The following is a 15637-nucleotide window of genomic DNA, read 5'->3' on the forward strand; positions in this document are numbered from 1 at the left end:
TATCTGCAAACAGTGACAGCTTTACTTCTTCTTTTCCTATTTGGATTCCTTTTATTTCTTTTTTTTTTCTCTGATTGCTATGGCTAGAACTTCCAAAACTAGGTTGAATAAGAGTGGTGAGATTGGGCAACCTTGTCTTGTTCCTGACCTTAGTGGAAATGGTTTCAGTTTTTCACCATTGAGGATGATGTAGGCTGTGGGTTTGTCATATATGGCCTTTATTATGCTGAGGAAAGTTCCCTCTATGCCTACTTTCTGCAGGGTTTTTAATCATAAATGGGTGTTGAATTTTGTGAAAAGCTTTCTCTGCATCTATTGAGATGATCATATGGTTTTTCTCCTTCAGTTTGTTGATATGGTGTATCACGTTGATTGATTTGCGTATATTGAAGAATCCTTGCATTCCTGGAATAAACGCAATTGATCATGGTGTATGATCCTTTTAATGTGCTGTTGGATTCTGTTTGCTAGTATTTTGTTGAGGATTTTTGCATCTACGTTCATCAGTGATATTGGCCTGTAGTTTTCTTTCTTTGTGACGTCTTTGTCTGGTTTTGGTATCAGGGTGATGGTGGCCTCATAGAATGAGTTTGGGAGTGTTCCTCCCTCTGCTATCTTTTGGAAGAGTTTGAGAAGGATAGGTGTTAGCTCGTCTCTAAATGTTTGATAGAATTCACCTGTGAAGCCATCTGGTCCTGGGCTTTTGTTTGTTAGGAGATTTTTAACCACAATTTCAATTTCAGTGCTTGTGATTGGTCAGTTCATATTTTCTATTTCTTCCTGGTTCAGTCTCGGCAGCTTGTGCATTTCTAAGAATTTGTCCATTTCTTTCAGGTTGTCCATTTTATTGCATACAGTTGCTTGTAGTAATCTCTAGTAATCTTTTGTATTTCTGCAGTGTCAGTTGTTACATCTCCTCTTTCATTTCTAATTCTATTGATTTGAGTCTTCTCCCTTTTTTCCTTGATGAGTCTGGCTAATGGTTTATCAATTTTATTTATCTTCTCAAAGAACCAGCTTTTACTTTTATTGATCTTTGCTATCGTTTCCTTCATTTCTTTTTCATTTATTTCTGATCTGATCTTTATGATTTCTTTCCTTCTGCTAAATTTGGGGGTTTTTTTGTTCTTCTTTCTCTAATTGCTTTAGGTGCAAAGTTAGGTTGTTTATTCGAGATGTTTCCTATTTCTTAAGGTATGATTGTATTGCTATAAACCTCCCTCTTAGAACTGCTTTTGCTGTATCCCATAGGTTTTGGGTCATCGTGTCTCCATTGTCATTTGTTTCTAAGTATTTTTTGATTTCCTCTTTGATTTCTTCATTGATCACTTCGTTATTAAGTAGCATAATGTTTAGCCTCCACGTGTTTGTATTTTTTACAGATTTTTTCCTGTAATTGATATCTAGTCTCATAGCGTTGTGGTCCGAAAACATACTTGATACGATTTCAATTTTCTTAAATTTGCCAAGGCTAGATTTGTGACCCAAGATATGATCTCTCCTGGAGAATGTTCCATGAGCACTTGAGAAAAATGTGTCTTCTGTTGTTTTTGGATGGAATGTCCTATAAATATCCATTAGGTCCATCTTGTGTAATGTATCATTTAAAGCTTGTGTTTCCTTATTTATTTTCATTTTGGATGATCTGTCCATTGGTGACAGTGGGGTGTTAAAGTCCCCTACTATGATTGTGTTACTGTCGATTTCCCCTTTTATGGCTGTTAGTATTTGCCTTATGTATTGAGGTGCTCCTATGTTGGGTGCATATATACTTATAATTGTTATATCTTCTTCATGGATCAATCCCTTGATCATTATGTAGTGTCCTTCTTTGTCTCTTGTAATAGTTTTTATTTTAAAGTCTATTTTGTCTGATATGAGAATTGCTACTCCAGCTTTCTTCTGATTTCCATTTGCATGGAATATCTTTTTCCATCCCCTTACTTTCAGTCTGTGTGTCCCTAGGTCTGAAGTGGGTCTCTTGTAGACAGCATATATATGGGTTTTGTTTTTGTATCCATTCAGCCAGTCTGTGTCTTTTGGTGGGAGCATTTAATCCATTTACATTTAAGGTAATTATCGATATCTGTGTTCCTATTACCATTTACTTAATTGTTTCAGGTTGTTCTTGTAGGTCTTTTCCTTCTCTTGTGTTTCTTGCCTAGAGAAGGTCCTTTAGCATTTGTTGTAAAGCTGGTTTGGTGGTGCTGAACTCTCTCAGCTTTTGCTTGTCTGTAAAGGTTTTAATTTCTCCCTCAAATCTGAATGAGATCCTTGCTGGGTAGAGTAATCTTAGTTGTAGGTTTTTTTTCCTTCATCACTTTAAGTATGTCCTGCCACTGCCTTCTGGCTTGTAGAGTTTCTGCTGAAAGATCAGATGTTAACCTTATGGGGATTCCCTTGTGTGTTATTTGTTGTTTTTCCCTTGCTGCTTTTAATATGTTTTCTTTGTATTTAATTTTTGACAGTTTGATTATTATGTGTCTTGGCATGTTTATCCTTGGGTTTATCCTGTATGGGACTCTCTGTGCTTCCTGGACTTGACTATTTCCTTTCCTATATTAGGGAAGTTTTCAACTATAATCTCTTCAAATATTTTCTCAGTCCCTTTCTTTTTCTCTTCTTCTTCTGGGACCCCTATAATTCGAATGTTGGTGTGTTTAATGTTGTCCCAGAGGTCTCTGAGACTGTCCTCAGTTCTTTTCATTCTTTTTTCTTTGTTCTGCTCTGCAGTAGTTATTTCCACTATTTTATCTTCCAGGTCACTTATCCGTCCTTCTGCCTCAGTTATTCTGCTATTGATCTCATCTAGAGTATTTTTCATTTCATTTATTGTGTTGCTCATCGTTGCTTGCTTCCTTTTTATTTCTTCTAGGTCCTTGTTAACTGTTTCTTGCAATTTGTCTGTTCTATTTCCAAGATTTTGAATCATCTTTACTCTCATTACTCTGAATTCTTTTTCAGGTAGACTGCCTGTTACCTCTTCATTTGTTAGGTCTGGTGTGTTTTTATCTTGCTCCTTCATCTGTTGTGTGTTTTTCTGTCTTCTCATTTTGCTTATCTTACTGTGTTTGGGGTCTCCTTTTTGCAGGCTGCAGGTTCGTAGTTCCCGCTGTTTTTGGTGGCTGTCCCCAGTGGCTGAGGTTGGTTCAGTGGGTTGAGTAGGTTTCCTGGTTGGGGGGACTAGTGCCTCTGTTCTGGTGGATGAGGCTGGATCTTGTCTTTCTGGTGGGCAGGTCCATGTCTGGTGGTGTGTTTGGGGATGTTGGTAGCCTTATTATGATTTAGGCAGCCTCTCTGCTAATGGATGGGGCTGTAGACCTGTCTTTCTCTTTGTTGGGCATAGGGTGTCTAGCACTGTTCGTTGCTGGTCCTTGAGTGAAGCTGGGTCTTGGTGTTGAGATGGAGATTTCTGAGAGATTTTCGGCATTTGATATTGCGTGTAGCTGGGAGGTCTCTTGTGGTCTAGTGTCCTGAGGTTGGTTCTCCCGCCTCAGAGACACAGCCTTGACACCTGGCTGCAGTGCCTAGAGACTTTAATCCACACGGCTCAAAATGAAAGGGAGAAAAAATAGAAAGGAGAGAAAGGAAGGAAGGAAGGAAGGAAGGAAGGAAGGAAGGAAGGAGAAGAGGAAGGAAGAGAGGAAGGGAGGAAGAAAGGAAGGAAGGAAGGGAGGAAGGAGGGAAGTAGGGAAGAAAGGAGGGAAGAAAGGAAGAAACAAAGGGAGAAGACAAAATAAAGTAGGATAAAATACAGTTATTAAAATAAAAAATAATTATTAAGAAGAAAAATTTCTATTAAAATAAACCAAAAAATGGGTTGGTCTAACCCTAGGACAAATGGTGAAAACAAAGCTATACAGACAAAATCTCACACAGCAGCACACACATACACACGCACAAAAGAAAAAAAAGGGGAAAATAATAGTATATCTTGCTCCCAAAGTCCACCTCCTCAACTTGGGATATTTCGCTGTCTATTCAGGTTTTCCACAGATGCAGGGCACTTCAAGTTGACTGTGGAGCTTTAATCCCCTGCTTTTGAGGCTGCTGGGAGAGACCTCCCCCTCTCCTCTTTGTTCGCACAGCTCCTGGGGTTCAGCTTTGGACTTGGCCCCGCCTCTGCGTGTAGGTCGTCCGAGGGTGTCTGCCCTTCGCTCAGACAGGACAGGGTTAAAGGAGCAGCTGATTCGGGCGCTCTGGCACAGGCCGGGGGGAGGGAGGGGCACGGTTGCGGGGCGAGCCTGCGGTGGCAGAGGCCCGCATGACGCTGCACCGGCCCGAGGTGCACCGCGTGTTTTCCCGGGGAAGCTGTCCCTGGATCACGGGGCCCTGGCAGTGGCGGGCTGCACGGGCTCCCGGGAGGGGCGGTGTGGAGAGTGGCCTGTGCTCGCACACAGGCCTCTTGGTGGGGGCAGCAGCAACCTTAGCGTCCCACACCCGTCTCTGCTGTCTGCTCCGACAGCTGCGGCTCGCACCCGTTTCTGGAGCTCCTTTACGCGGTGCCCTTAATGCCCTCTCCTCGCGCCCCAGGAAGCAAAGAGGGAAGAAAAGGTCTCTTGCCTCTTCGGCAGCTCCAGACTTCAACCGGACTCCCTCCCGGCTAGCCGTGGTGCACTAACCCCTTCAGGCTGTTTTCACTCTGCGAACTCCAGACCTTTCCCTGGGATCCGACTGAAGCCCGAGGATCAGCTCCCAGCCCTGCCCGCCCCGGCGGGTGAGCAGACAAGCCTCTCGGGCTGGTGAGTGCTGGTCAGCACCGATCCTCTGCGGAATCTCTCCGCTTTGTTCTCTGCACCCTGTTGCTGCGCTCTCCTCCGCAGCTCCGAAGCCTCCCCCCTCCGCCACCCGCAGTCTCTGCCCGCAAAGGGGCTTCTAGTGTGTAGGAACATTTCCTCCTTCTCGGCTCCCTCCCACTGATGCAGGTCCCGTCCCTATTCTTTGTCTCTGTTTATTTTTTTTCTTTTGCCCTACCCAGGTACGTGGGAGTTTCTTGCCTTTTGGGAGGTCTGAGGTCTTCTGCCAGCGTTCGGTGGGTGTTCTATAGGAGATGTTCCACGAGTAGATGTATTTCTGATGTGTCTGTGAGGAGGAAGGTGATCCCCGCGTCTTACTCTTCCGCCATCTTCTCGCCTCCCCCCTACAAAGTCATTTTAATAATTAATCAGAAAATTGTGATTGTTCTATGACCTTAAAATTTTTTGCCAAAATGTTAAAAACTCTCTTAATGTTGGTTATAAATATATGGGGAAAGGAAAAAAATAGTCAAGCTAATATTTATTTAGTACATTATAATTTAAACCTTAGAAACATTGAGAATTAAATGTTGTTTGTTTGTAAAAAAGCATTGAGAGTATTTTGAAGAGTGCTTGCCTTCTTTTTTTCCATATAAATTATGAGGTATAGCTTGCCTCTTAATAAAGGAGTTAATCTATGTTTAACTCTTCATTGACCACTTTGAGAGTCTGTTTTTCTTTGCACAAATTCTTGACGGCTTTGAACTTTGAAAAGGCTTGTCTCATCAACATATAATATTTGGTGATCATCATAACCACCTGTGTGTCCTGATTTCCCCCCAAATACTAACTCTAATCCTAAACAAAACTGAAGGTTCTTCACGGCCTTACAGCACAACCTTACAGCTTCCTGGAAAGTCAGTTACAGACATGTAAACTTAAGCAAATAAGGAATACCATAATTTTCCAGCAACCAACACAGCAGAAAACAATCTACTTATTCATGGTTTATAAACTTAGCTGTAACTACTGAGAGCTGAGCTTCTTTACCACCTTCAGTTTGGGAGAAAAGTCTCCTTTTCTGGAACAGTTTGTTTCTTGTTCAATAAAATATTCACAGCAAGTTAAGCTCTCTGAATTTTCTTTTGACAGAAGCAATAAATAGGATGGGGGACACCATACGGTTAGTGTAAGTTGCTGCTGAGGTCCTAGTTTTGTTTTGGGAGGTTTGGTATCCAGCCCAGCGACTGCCACATGAACAGTGTTTCTCAGGACTTACCTTGGACCCCTTTGGAAGCTCTTAAATTAATAAGCAGGGAGGCCATTAGACTGAGGTGGCTCTAATGTCATGGCGCCTACATCAGCAAATCAAAATATAAGCCTGTAAATGCCTCAAGGTTACAAAATCAAAACACTATAAAAATTTTTTCACAAGCCCATTTTGTTGGAGTGCTCCTAATGTTCTCATTAGGCACTGCCTAATTCCAGTCAATTTTTCCTCGAATAAACTCTTAAAATTTTTAGTAGGCCTCAATTTCTTTTAACAAAGTATAAACCAGACTCTATTCAGCTTCAGAGGGAATGCATTTTAACAATGGCAATAATGCCCTCTCTTTAAATAGCTAGGTTTGTGTTTGCTACTCAGTCTATGTATTAAATCCTTTTTCATATTTATTCATATGTAAATAGTTGGTGAATTGAAATATTTGATTTAGAAAATGGAGTGAATGGGAGATAAGTGGAGATTGAAAGTGGAGACAACTAGTGCTGAGTCCTAATTTCTTATAAAAATGAATGCTACACATATATTCCTGTAACCTGCTTACCCCATTCAATAATACATCGTAAGTTTATTTCATGTTAAGAAATACAGGTCCATATCACAATTTTAATGCCTATCAGAATTCTATATTATGGATATACCATAATGTATTTAGATTGATTCTAAAATTTTTTAAATTATAAATAATGCTATGATAAACATTTTTGTACTCATATTTAAACAATTATTTGATCTTATTTTCTTGAGAATACAGATCTTCTTCCTCAACTTACAGTGGGATTACATCTTCACAAATCCATCGTAAGTTGAAAATATCTTAAGTTGAAAATGTATTAAATACATGTAACTTACCTAATATCATAGCTTAGCCTAGCCTACCTTAAACACACTCAGAACACTTACGTTAGCCTACAGCTGGGAAAAATTATCTAACACAAAATCTATTTTATAATAGACTGTTGAATATCTCATGTAATGTATTGAATACTGTACTGAAAGTGAGAAACAGAACGTTTGAATGGGAACAGAATGATTGTAAATGTATTGGCTGTTTAGCCTTGTGATCACGTGGCTGACTGGAAGCTGTGGCTCTCTCCCACTGCCCAGCAATACAAGAGTACAGATGTATATCACTAGCCCAGGAAAAGATCAAAATCTAAAATTCTAAGTACACTTTCCACTGAATGTGTGTTGCTTTCACATGATCGCAAAGTCAAGAACATGTAAGTTGAAGGACCGTAAGTTGGAGACCATCTGTATACAACTAGAATTACATATTTTAATTGTTGGATCATTGGGTATGACATATTATAAACTTTTAGCACAAACTGACAGATTGGCGCTCATTTTAAAAGTAGCACAGTCTACACACAAATAAAAACAATACAAAACAAGATGTTCAGTACTTCAGGTATTTTAGCATTAACAGCTTGAGACCCCACATGTCTTTGCTATTAGTCTAAATATTAAGGTCATATTTCAAACAAGGTGATCTAATTAGGCTTGATCATCATTCAGCTGTAAGTGTCCACATATGTAAGTATTAGATTAATGAAAATAAGCACAAGCCAAAAAGAGAGATCCTATATAGTCTTAGGGGATATAGTTTTCAAAGTTAACTGAGCATTTAAAATGTCAGTGAAGTGTCAAAATATACTCCATGCTTTGGACATGTTCAAGTAACAGTATCTTTATAAATATACTTTAAAAATGCCTATTATCCTGGCATCCAGTTCCTCTTAAAGCCTTATTCAATTACAAGCTGCAAATGAATCCAGCTTCTAGGCTAGTGCATAAATTATAATTTGAGGTATCAACTGACAGAAAAACACACAACATAAGAGTTGTGAGTTTCAGTTTTATTCAGGGAACTTACTGAGGACTATAGCCTGGGAAACAGACTCTCAGATAGTTCTGAGGTACTGCTCTGAAGGGGTAGGGGAGGACCCAGTATATATATATGAATTTTTTGGCTAAGAAATACATGTAGTTAAGCACATATCTTTGTAAAAGATTACTGCTAATCACAAAGAAAAGATATCTCAAGTTAATGAATTTAGTGCTTTTCTGTGTATGGGAAGATGCAATAATCTGGGATCCTTGAAATTCTTCCTCAGATACGTATCTTAACTATCTAGGGACCCATTCCAAAGCACAAAATGCTTCATCCTGTTTTTCCATCTTGATTCCCTTCAGGGTGCACTGTTGGGCAACTTCAGTGAGTTTTAACTTAACCCTTTGTATAACTGGATGGTAAGTGACACCCTTTGTTCTTTCTTTGTTCACAGAGGTTTTAGTTCAATAAGTAAGGCATAACAACTTAATCCATATGAAGGGGAAAGGTTACCTACCAGACTATGCTTGGGAGGAAGAAGAGGGAAGGGATATCACCTGAACTCTCTCCCACCTGTTCCAAATAAGATCATGTGTCTCCTGCTTTATAAATGTCTCCAACAGGAAATATTATTATCATCATCCCACAGTAAAGATCAAGCAAAATGCAAATGTGAATGAGTCACTTGTGACAGGTAATACATCAGCTTAAATTCACAATAGTCAGTATGTGTATGTGCAAGGTCAGAGTGTTTCCTGAGGTTCTGAGAAGGAGAAGAGAGAAGAGAGTTGGCTGAGGTATCACAGAGGTGATGGGAGTAGGAACACAGCTTTGAGGACTTTACAAGAGCTGGGATGCTGGAGGGAAACTTGGCTGACTTCACAACTCTGTAGTAACTGTAACGGAGTTAGTCATCAGTGCTGTCAGCCTTATTCTTCCTCTGAGGTGGAGAAGGAGTGCCAATAAGTCAAGATTCTAAACATCCATGGGGTCCTGGACATATATTGATACTACTACTATAAGATCTCCTTTCAGCTAAGTTTGGCCACATGACTTCAAGCCCCAGAAATTCGTAACTGAATATATCCAAATGAATGTAACATCTTAATACATGTAGTTTGTTAGAATCAATGAATATTTAAACTGATATACTATGCCAGTTATATTGATATCAATTCTCCTTTATTGATCTCAGAATAATTTAAAAGATAGAGAATGAAAGACTAGAAATAAGTAATAATCATGAACCATACAAGACGTATATATACAATTAAATAATAAATAGGGCTTCCCTGGTGGTGCAGTGGTTGAGAGTCCGCCTGCTGATGCAGGGGACATGGGTTCGTGCCCCAGTCCGGGAAGATCCCACATGCTGCAGAGCGGCTAGGCCCGTGAGCCATGGCCGCTGAGCCTGCGCGTCCGGAGCCTGTGCTCTGCAACAGGAGAGGCCACAACAGTGAGAGGCCCGAGTACCGAAAAAAAAAAAAAATAATAATAATAATAATAATAATAAATAGTATTTTTCAAACTTAAGTAATGTACAGATTCCTGTCTAAAGGAAAATAAACTTCTCATGGACCACCTAATGCTTACGTAAATTATTTTTATTATAATGTTTGGTAAAAATATATCAACATAATCTTGGTATAAATGCCTTATGCTTAAGCTATAAAACCAAAACATGTTTACAAATTCAATATAAATAAAGTCAAATAAGCTTCACTTGAACAACACTTGATGTGACACTTGATATCGTTTTGCTGAAATTAAGATCCTACCCAAAATGTGAATATGGTATGATATAGATTCTTTGGCGTTCAATGATTCATCTCATAACTCTTGACTGTGCATTGGGGAAGATGCCTGACCTCTGTCCATGTGGATTCTCTTGAGACTCCTATAAACTCCAAGGGTGGGGACAGGGAGTTGTGCCTGGAAACCTGACTGCCCCAAATTTGTTCCCAGAGGGGTTGAACTGAACAAGCAAGCACAATTATCCTGGGCTGGCATAATGATTATTGCATTATAAAAAAAATTTTGGGGGGGTGGTGAGAACATTTAAGTTCTACTCCTTTAGTAAATTTTAATTATAAATATGGTTTAATTTTTTTCATGAAAATGAGAGCATACTATTCATATTGTCATGGTGTTTCATATTAGCACTATAAATTTAGATATATTTTCCACTGTGAAGCTGTATCATTATTTAGCCAGCCATTCTTGATACGTACCGTAAAAATAATACATCTAATCCTGCTTGTTTTCATTCACAAAGTAGACTTCTGATTATCTATAAATGTGGCTTCATGCACACACCAGCTACAAGAAGAGAAATTAATAGCCAGAGAATGAAAATTCTTGTCTTGTTGAAATAATTAACAAAAGGGCATTTTTGTTAGAACATTACATAGAAGTTTGGATAATGAGTGTTTTCTTTACTCCCTGATCACCTTTGGGGGTCCTAAAACTCTAATCAGTTTTGTGTTTGCCCCAGAATAGGAAATAAGGTGACTTCACCTACATACCACCTGGAGAGATATCTTTATGTTAACCAGCCAGCCTTCCTTAGGGGATGCCTCCTTCTTGCATTGCATTTCAAGTTTTAACACTACCTTCATTGTCAGATCTGGTGAGTTTCGGCAGCAAGAGTCTGGGACATGATCTGGAAAGTCTTAATCAAAGGAATAGAGATTTGAATTGGGCCTTAAAAGACAGATATGGGGGGCTTCCCTGGTGGCGCAGTGGTTGAGAATCCACCTGCTGATGCAGGGGATTTGGGTTCGTGCCCTCGTCCAGGAAGATCCCACATGCCGCGGAGCGGCTGGGCCCGTGAGCCATGGCCGCTGAGCCTGCGCGTCCGGAGCCTGTGCTCCGCAATGGGAGAGGCCACAACAGTGAGAGGCCCGCGTACCACAAAAAAAGACAGATATGATTTAGATGGGTGACCCAGATGGGGCATAGTGATTAATAAATGAGGGTCACATCACACAAGCAAATTCAGCCGTCAACTTCTGAAAGACAGTATGTAAGGTGATTGGCATGGACTCAAAACAAACATGGTGGGAAAATACATGTGGTGGGGAAAAGAAACATGAGGAAGGGAATCTTCAGTATCATCATTCTCTTCAAAACATAATAAGATAAGAAAAGGGATAAAAGGAGTATACATATTGAAAAGGAAGTAAGACAACTATTATTATTTGCAGATTATATGGTTGTTCTCCACCCAAAAAAAGGAAAAGGAACCCAAGAGAATCAACAAGAGAGTTTTGTAAGATAATAAGTCAAAAGCTATATATGTGTATAAATATGCGTGTATACATATGTATATATATATATGCATACACACACATATACATGTATAATATAGCACTGTCCTATACAGCACTTATAAACAATTGGAAAATATAATTTGAAAAGTCTTATTCTCAATAGTAGCAAAACCTGTGGACTACCTAGATATAAACCTAATAAGTAATGTGAAAGAGTTATAAGAAGAAAACCATGAAATTTTACTGAAACATAAAGGAAGACTTGAGAAAATGGAGAGATATGATATGTTCCTGGTTGAGAAGAATAAATATTAGAAAATTTCATTTCTCCCTAAATTAGTCTGTAAATGTAATGCATTATATCAAAATCTCAATGGAATTTTTTTGGTAAACTTTACAGATGGTTTTGATTCCCTGCTCCTGCCATAGGCCCCATCTCCAAATACCATCACATCGGGGGACACATATGAGTTTGAGGGATGCACAATTCAGTCCATAGCACTGGGTTATTGGAAGTGTTGGGAAATGGGCTCTTCTTCCATTTTTATCTCTGCAGGAATAAAAAGAGCCATACTTTCATAGTAAAATACAATAATCTCCATACAAACCATCATCTGAAGGGATCAAGGAAGTACCTATATGCTAGGAGTTAGACCACTTTTCAGCAAAGACACCAAACTTTCTTTTGCAGAAGTCAAGTGGAAGCCCCCGACTTCTGTGTCTCTTAGCAAGACTAAAGTGACATTCTTTCAACTCTCATAGCTCTAGGACCTCCAGCACTGATTACCCCTATCCTTTGCTCAACCAGTGGATGCCATGGTGTGCTGCCAACATCTTCCCCACCCCCCATTAGAACTGAAGAACTCATTTTCCCCAGGTGCTGGGAATGTTGGACGTTGACAGCAGTAAGTTGAGTTCCCCTCCAGAGTTTGCCCTTGGCTGAAGGAAGCCACCTTGTTCAAGCTCCTGCCCCCAGGCCACCCAATATCCACATCCAATGACTGACTGATGTAGGGGTACAAAAGCCTGGCCTCCTTGCCTCAATTCAGGGCAACTCTGAAAGGCTTTCCCAGCTTTAGAGCTACCCATCCAACCAGTAGAGGCCTTTGTTGTGACAGCAACACAGTCCAACTTCTCCTTCTCCCCAGTCCTGCTTCCTTTACTTCCCTTAGGTATTAAACCTCTTGCACACAAATCTCCATCTCAGAGTCTATTTCCTGAAGACTCAGATAAGGAACAATCTCTTGTTCCTATTTGGCTTTGCCCATGGCCTTTATGTATCTATCCTTCCTTCAACCCTCTGCATTCTTTGAAATTCTTTCTGAGTGCCTTCTGGAATTCCTGATCAATCAGCAAAAATCTTTATACGAAGGTTTGAGACAGACAATTTTCTTTCAGTCCCTTGGATGTTAGAAGAGTTATATCTAGTTTACTCTTTTGGGGAGGGGTAATAGGCACCCAACCTTGAAAGTTCCTGGGCTTTGTCTCCTGCACCACCTTGCCCTTCAAGGTCATGAAAACCTAAGTTCATATTTGCCCAGTGTGACAAACAGTGTGCTGCTGGGAATGAAAATTCCAAAACTCACCTTTGAAATTATGCTCTGTACCCCCACCCTGATGTAAGTACAGTACTCTCTGCAAGCAAAGTTTTACAAGAGGAACTGGGGGTGGAAGCATGTTGCCTGCTGCCACCTGGTGGCAGAACTGTATATTTAACGAAGACAGGCAGCAAGTCTGAAACTTGGGTCCTTTGAGAAATATTCATCAACTAGGAAAAATCACTTGAAATCTTTATGACTCTGTTTGCTCCTTTAAAAAAAGACCATTACCATATTACTTAAATTATAATGTTGTTGATACAAGCAATTAGAACTTTCGAAGACAAGTTGTATAAAATAGCAAGTATTCTTATAGCACAGCAAACATTCTGCCATTTAGTAGTGAGGGCCAAAATTATTTTTCCAGGGTTATTCTTTTTTTCTCTTGATTACGATTGTGAACATGTGGTAGATGATCAGAAATTGGAAACATGGTCAATGAAAGAGGTCTCTGCCATCCTCCATTTCATCTATTCCATATTCCCAAATCTCTAGGGTTAGGCTATCTCTTTGGATCAGGACAGGCTATTGGGAAGGTGTCAGATGACTGTGGCTTTCGGAAAAGATAGATCTCACCAGTAGCTGGAGAATCTGGTTATCTACATGGTGAGAATTGAAAGGTTCTGTAAAGGTTTGCTTTCTTCTCAATACCTTCTCTAGCACTCTGAAGTGTGGGTGGAGTAAGGGTGCCCTAGCTGAGTTGATCTGGTGCCACTTCCCTGTTAAAAAAGAAATGACAGGCCCAAAATGTGCTAAAGGAAGACTTAATACCTGACCTTACTGCAGTTACAACCTTCTCCAAGAATGTAATCCTAAATGGTCAGTGTGGAATTTTCCCGTCAGCACCACTGAGGTAACCCTTTCCATCCTCCAAAAGGAGGATGAGGTAACCTGGCACATAGATCCCCTTCATCCCATATTAATAGATTATCTAAGCCTGAAATAATCTTTATGTTTTGTTTTGTTTTTGACTTCCTTGTCTTACCCTTAAAAACCTCTCCCTTTCTATAGCCTTTCAGAGCTCCCCTCTACTTGCTAAGTGGGATGCTGCCCAATTCATGAATCGTTCAATAAAGCTAATTAGATCTTTAATATTTACTCAGAGTTTTGTTATTTAACATCCCTGAGATTCTCTTTCATCTCTGTGTTGGTTTCATTATCAAGCCAGGTAGCAAGAAGGCTCCAACAGTTTCAGGCCTCACAAGAAATTCAGAAGATAAGTAAACTGCTTCAGTCCTAGTATTCCAAGCAATTCACCCTGATTAAACTATCCACTGTTTAGACTAGGACTTTGGCTTGGGGAATGGGACTTACTATTTAAATTAAGACAATCCTTGGAGATGGAAGTGAAGTCAGCTTCCTTCAAGACATATAGAATGAAGGGGTCTAAATGGATATAAATAATCATATGAATAAAATCCTGGTTGTGTTCTATTAAGAAGGTGAGAGGGGAAATGGATGCTGAGTAGGCAATCAACAACGTTCACTTAGTATCAGGGATTGACTTAGCACGCACAGGTGATAATGTTCAATGAAATTCAACTAGTGTCAGGGAATCGATAATGAATAGTGGTGATCACGGCAAACAGGAATAAAAGAACAACCCAATTCTAGGCAATGTGGCCATGCAAGAATATAAACCCAGTGTTACTAGATCTTCAACATTTTCAAGAGAAGTTGGTAACCTGGATTTTTATGTAAAATATCTTGTTTTAAATGTTGGCAACTAAGTCAGTTTTTGTTTTTAACCATAAAAGGCAGCCGATACCGTCCAAAATAAGCAAAGCATACCTGTTGGCCACATACAGCCTGTGAACCTCAAGTTTACAAACGTTGGGCTAGAATCACTGCTTGCCATTCAGTGGCTCTGTGGATGCAAGGCTTGCCGAGAGCAGAGCAGAGCAGCCAAAGGACGGAAGTCAGAGTGTCATTATTTCATACAACGCTTTTCCGTGGTGGGTCCCCAAACACGGTTCTCAGGCTTCTGCTTCACCTAACAAAACGTGAAGTCCATTTAGAGCCAGTTACTTCTTTCTAGGCTAGGCAAAGTGTGATAATACCAGGAACCGTGAACACTTGTATCCCATTGTTTATGTTCTGACGTTATTAGGTAGTTTTTCATAGCTCTGCGAGGCATACAGCTTTTTATCGAGACATTAGATTGATTACCTTCCTATCATTAAAACACATTTAGTTTAATTGAGCGGGAAATAGTTTGTTATTAACTATAAAAATCAATGCTTAATTAGCTTAAAATAGGCTAGTGTTGAGATCAGAAACTTATTGATTTACGTGTATCTTTTCCCTGGTCAATTTCTGCTTCAAAAGAAGCACAAAAGCAATTGTCAATCCCGTTTGCACATCAGAATCTCATGCGGGTGCGGGGGGGTTGGCGAAATGCTTTTTTAAAAAGTGTGGATGCTCAGGCCCTACCCTAGAGGGAACAGAACTCCCCGAGTGACTCTAATGTGTAGACAGAGCTTTTATACATTTCCCTGTAAGAGAAGTCTACAAGCTCCGAAACCTACCGAATCTCTTGGGTTTTCTCCAGAACCCTTCACTTCAGCAAGAAGGGGCTAGAAGTAATATTTTCCCCAGGTGTCTGAAAACTAGTTCTTTCCCCTGGAGATTGACGGGGCCATCAGCCAATCGGAGGTCTAAGGAGAACCAATTGAGTCTCGGTAGAACCAATAATAGGCAACCAAAAAAAGGCACTTTAAATAAACAGGCACTTCATCTCAGTAGAAAAAGCAGGTCACAGTAGCAATGGCCAACAAGCGGAAAAAAGCAAGGTCACCCCCTCCGGCGTCAGCGAGGCCTCGGGACACGCGGAGACCTGAACTGCAGCCTGGTCTCCAAGTGTTCCTAGAAAGACGGCGCTTACTTCTGTGCCGGGGCGCCCTGGAAGTGCGTCA

General features: G+C 40.2%; 1 long non-coding RNA gene across 1 annotated transcript; it reads right to left on the reverse strand.

Moving 5' to 3' along the window:
* Window positions 1-2724: 2724 nt before the first annotated feature.
* LOC136794749 (uncharacterized) lies at window positions 2725-15637 on the reverse strand. Its single transcript, XR_010841904.1, has 4 exons — window positions 15251-15637; window positions 14514-14715; window positions 10084-10171; window positions 2725-5140 (listed from the first exon to the last, which is right to left on the reverse strand). It is a non-coding gene; the product is annotated as an uncharacterized lncRNA (long non-coding RNA).

The sequence above is a fragment of the Kogia breviceps genome, chromosome 8 (assembly GCF_026419965.1).
Source record: "Kogia breviceps isolate mKogBre1 chromosome 8, mKogBre1 haplotype 1, whole genome shotgun sequence".
NCBI lineage: Eukaryota > Metazoa > Chordata > Mammalia > Artiodactyla > Physeteridae > Kogia > Kogia breviceps.